General features: G+C 36.8%; 1 protein-coding gene across 1 annotated transcript in view; it reads left to right on the plus strand.

Moving 5' to 3' along the window:
* LNPEP (leucyl/cystinyl aminopeptidase) overlaps window positions 1-5622 on the plus strand; it is a 53084-nt gene that overhangs the window by 1449 nt on the left and 46013 nt on the right. The window lies entirely within an intron of this gene.

Consider the following 5622-nt stretch of genomic DNA (forward strand, 5'->3'; position numbering starts at 1 on the left):
TAGGGTCTCTATGAGTCGTCTACGACTTGACGGCACCTAACAACAACAACAGCAGTTTATTTGGGCCAGGGGAAGGAAATCAAAGATAAAAGTTGTCTTTTATAATATGAAGACAGAATAAAAACTATTTTTCTCCTTGCTTGGAGCTCTTTTTTACTTTACCCTCATACTTACAGCAGTAATTTGAATTTCAGATACATACAATTGATGCTTGCCAGTAGGCTATTAATAAGTAGTTACAATGTTGGCTCTTTTCTGTGAACTGAGTCCTTATAGATCTCTTTTATACATAGTTGTTTGTAAATTAATATATGAATTACTAGTGCTGACCATCTAGTTAGTGTATATTAGTGTATTAAGAGATGTACGTAGAAATTCAAAACATCTAAATTTAGGAAACTCTTTGATCTTCCTTAAATAGGGAAAGAGACCGAAAAGGTCTGTACTTCTACTCAGATGAATAACATTTTTTTAATTCTTATCTATGTGTGTGCGCGCGCGCATGTACACTGTTGAATCCGATCCGACTGGCACAGAGGAGACTGCCCCTCCTTCTCCAGCGGAGCATCTGGTGGATTCGAACCATGTACCTTCAGGATTGCAGTGCAGCTACTTGCCACTAGGCCCCCAGAGCTCCCTTCTATCTAATACTTTTTAAGTAAATATTATATTGACTCAAGAGCTCAATTTCACTTACATGAGAACAGACATTGAAAGAAAATTTATAATTGCATTAATGGTTGAGAGTTTCTTGATTTTTAGTTCTTCTTCCGTAATCTTTATCACTCCTAGGAAGTACACATATAAAAGCAATATTATTACTATACATTGAGACTGTTAATAGACGTTTCCCTCTTTAATCGCATTATTGCCCTTTCATTTCCTTGGACCTACTATCATATAAAGGGAGAAAGAAATTTTGCATAGTAAGATAAAGTGTCTTTTGATACAGTCAGTCTTGCCACAGGTTGATTTGAAATGTTAAGCAAGGTAGTTTCTTAAAATTAAGAGTATTAAAAAGAATAGCTTAAAAATGATTAAATTCTTGTCTGTGAAACTATTTCATTGATCTACTAGGTTAAGTAAAGGAAATCCTTACCATGTTTGTATCTTTTGATGAGAAATGAAAATGAAAAAGATTAATTTCACGTTTTATGATTTCTTAAAACTAATTTTTTTCTTTCTCTCAATTTTTCTTAATGCTTTTAGAGAAATTTTTGTAATCTTGTTTCCCTCAGGTAGAATTAAAATGTTTAAACGGGTAGATAAAGAATTAAAGGATGAGGTTTGAGGAATTAGACTGTAAAGTTAAATGTTACTTTGTTGTTAGTTATAATAAGGACACTTTACTCATATGATCCAAGAGTAGGAGACATCAGTAATCTTGCATTTGTCTAGAAGTTGTTGATAAAGTATTTAAGATTCTATATAGCAAACTCATAAAAGGTTATATAGTTGCAGTAAATGATTTAGGATGGAATGTGATTTAGCGTTTCTCTGCCTCTTGACATTTTCCTTGAAATATTCAAGTAGTGGGCTCTTTTACAGGGAGCTCTGATGGCTTATTGTTAGGTGGTGTCAAGTCGAGTACGACTCGTAGCAAACCAATGAACAAAATATCTATGCCATCCTCATACTTCGTGGCACACAAGAGCCTGTTGGAGCAGTCACTGTGTCAGACCACCTAGTTGAGGGTCTTCCTCTTCTTGGCTGACCCTTCATTCTTCCCAGCACCATTTTTTGTACTTAGTTAAATTTCACCAGCTGCTTTACAGGAGAAAATTGGTCAGTCTCCTTCTGTACAATTTACTGTCTCTGTAAAACCACTGTTGGGTCACTGTTGGGTAGGTTCTGATAGTACATAACAACAGCCTCTTTATCAGGTCTTCTGGCTTCAGATCTTAATCATAGCTCACTCTTCCTGTTCTCCCTATCTTTTGTTTCTATAAGTGCAAATCTTGTTAGTCGTTGGCAGACGATTCTTGAGCATTTCCTCATTTCTGAACTTGTTCAAGAACTTTCATCATCTGGACTTTGTTTCTCTTAATAGACCTCATGTTCCATGTTGAATTTCCTGAGCACTTTTCCTGAAATCTAGTAATAGTAGCCAATGTTTACTGAGAACAGCAATGTTAAAGACTATTCCAAGTATTTTGTATATTTAGTCTTTGTCTTTGTTCCAACAGAAGTACAATTGGTTAGCTTGAATGAACAGAGATTGAATTATTAAAAAAAGAAAAAAACAAACAAAAAAATACCACACCAAACAGCAAGTTTAGGACACTTAAAGTCTGTATTCAGGGTTCTGGGAGAAGGCATCATTTGTCCATTCTAGGTGAAAATCACCCATTTGGCTTCTTTATTGTTATTTTCAGCTCTTTTGGGAGACCTCTGTCTGGCTTCTGTTATTCCCTTTTGTTCTTGCTTCTACATTTAATCTTTACATATTTTACAAATGACTTGCTTAAAAGACACCTTACACGTAGGTGACCTGATTAATATAACCCAGAATATTTTCTCTCAAATAGAATTACATTCACAGGTGTAGAGGTTAGAATTTTTGACATGTATTTTTTTTTTTTTGGTGGGGGGGGAGGGGATGTCATTCATTCTGTAGCACTTTTTACTCCTCCGGATGTGCTCTGAGAGATGTTGTTGCTGTTAGGTACCACCAAGTCAACTATAACTCAGCAACCCTGTGAACATTGGATATGAACCTTGCCCTAGCTTGAGCCATCTTACTCTGTCCTGCTCGAGACCCTTGTTCTAGTAACGGTGTCCATGAGGCTCTTCCTCTCTCTCTTTCACCAAGTCTTTATTTCCCAGCATGATGTGTCTCCACAAGGACTGATTCCTTCTGAAAATATGCCCAAAGTGAGATGAAGTTTCACCATCCTTAAAAAAAGATTGAAGTTGTCAACAATTTCATTTTACTTGGATCCAGAATCAACACTCATGGTAGCGTAAACAAGAAATCGAAGTAGGTGTTATATTGAATAAATCTACTGTCACAGACTTCTCATAAGTTCTGAAGAGCAAGGAGGCTGATTTAATAAGACTAAGATCAACTGATCCAAGCCATAGTATTTTTAGTTGCATACTATATATCTGAAAATTGGGTAATGAATAAGGATGATAGAAGAATTGATGCCTGTGAATTGTAGTATTAGTGAAGTAATGAATAGGCCATGAATTGCTGAAAGAAGAAACAAATCTGCCTTAAAGAAAGTGCAACCAAAGTGCTCCTTGGAGGCAAAGATGGTAAAACTTTGTTTCAGTCATTTTGGACATATTTTCAGGAGTAACCAGTCTGTAGAGAGAGACCTCATGTTTCCTTGAGATAAAGGGTTTAATATTATATCCATTTCACAGCCTCAGAAGTAGACATATGAATAACTCATCCAGCATCTTAATCTAGCAAATAGAGAGGGAATTAAACCAATGTCCTTTTAACCAGATAAACCCTTCTTAAATCACTCTATTATACTGTTTCCCTAATTCACACCTCTTTATCTTTGCACATTGTTATCTTATTCCCAATGGTTACCGGTTATTTTACCTGACCCCTTACTAATTCATTATTGCCCTTTACATTCCATTTTGGACATAATGTGTACCAAGAGAACTTTGTCCATGACAGTTCATTTCTTATTTGTGCTGTCACTACACTTTTGTAGAACCTGTTTAGTTTTTGTTTATACATTTACCTCCTGAATTAGCTTGTGCATGACTTGTGGGGCAGACTTCTTTCCTTTATCTTTTTGTCTCCAATCTTTATAATCATGACTTTCTTAATATGCTATAATATAGGTTCCATTGGAAGTTCATCCTTAGAAGGTCTGAGCAATTTATGAGTTTGGTACATTTAGTATGTATGATGAGTTATGGAGTTAAAAATTTGAATTAATGCTATTAGTTTACTTTGGAATAATAATAATAGATTGGACCATAAAGCAGAGATCAGAAAAAGTTCATTATACAAAATGTTCCATTTTTCTTTTAAAAGGATCATGTTGTCAAGTCCTTTAATCTTTAGAACCTGTGTGGTTATTTTTTGGAACTCGGTTTTTATCACCTAAGTTCTGGAGCATTGTTGCTGCTGTTAATGTGTCATCAGTTGGAATCATACCCTCCAGTAAGTTTTTAGAGACCAAATAACAATAGAAGGGTTATTCATCTTTCTCCAGTAGAGCTGCTGGTGAATTTGAACCCTGTGCCTTTTTAGGACTTTAGTGTTTTGTAAATAAGCTCTAGTTTTAGAAGGAATTATTTCTGCTGTAACTAGTGATAATGACAAACTGCCATAGTTGTATATTTTGCTTAAACAAAATCTGGTAAACTCTGACACATATTTAGATTAATTGTTACATGAAAGTAAACTTCATTTTGAAAGATGTAATAATGTAGTTGTTGTGTACCATAGTCAGAACTGCCCCATAGCTGACCTCCCACCCACAGAACACCTGATGGCTTCAAATAACATGCCTTAGGGATTGCAGCTCAGCTTTTTGCCACTAGGCCACCAGAGCTCCCTGTAATAGGCAATGTTGTTGTTGTTGTTGTTAAGTGCCATCGAGTCGCAGGCGACTCACGACCCTATGAAGGAGAGTCCTCGACGCTTGGGTGCCTTTCATCCTCTTTCCAGGTTCATAGGGTTTCCAGAGGCAAGCTGTTACAGAAGTGGATGCCATTCCTGCTTCCAATTTACAGTATGCAATAGAAAACCAAAACGTGCTTGTTTCAAGTACGAGTGAGGTGCTTAGATTTAGAAAAACCTCTCATAATACACATGGACTTTAAAAAATATATTTACCCCCTCTGTTTTTTCTGTTGATGAGCATGTGAGGTCAGCATTACTGTTTGATTTAATAACTGGGGAACTGTATCAGGAATAGGCTTGAATGAGATGACTGTCTTGAAATTGTGTTGTTAGGTGCCATCAAGTCAAATATGACTCATAGTGAACTATGAACAAAACCTCTGAACCCTGTTCTATCCTCACACTTTCTGACACACAAGAGCCCATTGCTGCAATCACTGTGTCAAGTCTACCTGGTTTAGAGTCCTCCTCTTCTTTGCCAACTCTCCACCCTTCCCAGTATTGTGTCCTTCTCCAAGGAATAGACTTTCCTAGCAACATGACCTAAGTATGTGAGGCAAAGCCTCATCATTCTTGCCTCCGAAGAGCACTCCAGCTACACCCTCTCCAAGACATATCTGTTTGTTCTCTTGGCTGTCCATGGGATGTTCAGTGCTCTTCTCCAGCACCACTGCTCAAAGGTGTTGATTCTTCTTCTGTCATCCTTATTCATTGTCCAGCTGTCAGATGCATAGGAAGAAATCAGAAATACTATGGCCCAGAGACTTAAAAAATAGAATTTTTAGATCAGTGATTAGTCTTGACATAGTGTACTGTCACTATTTCTGAAAGCATAGTCACTGATTAAAAATATGGCTGTGGTATATTCGCATGCTGCATTGAAAAACAAGGAACTCATGCAATATTATTCAAAATGGGTGAACCTGGAGGACATTATGCTGAGTGAGGTATCTCAGTCACAAAGGGACAAATGCTATATGGTGCCACTGTTGTAGAATGAGGCTGGCATTGGGGTGTGGGTA

Source organism: Elephantulus edwardii, unplaced genomic scaffold, assembly GCF_000299155.1.
Source record: "Elephantulus edwardii isolate Elephantulus edwardi_28Jun2011 unplaced genomic scaffold, EleEdw1.0 scaffold00043, whole genome shotgun sequence".
Taxonomy (NCBI): domain Eukaryota; kingdom Metazoa; phylum Chordata; class Mammalia; order Macroscelidea; family Macroscelididae; genus Elephantulus; species Elephantulus edwardii.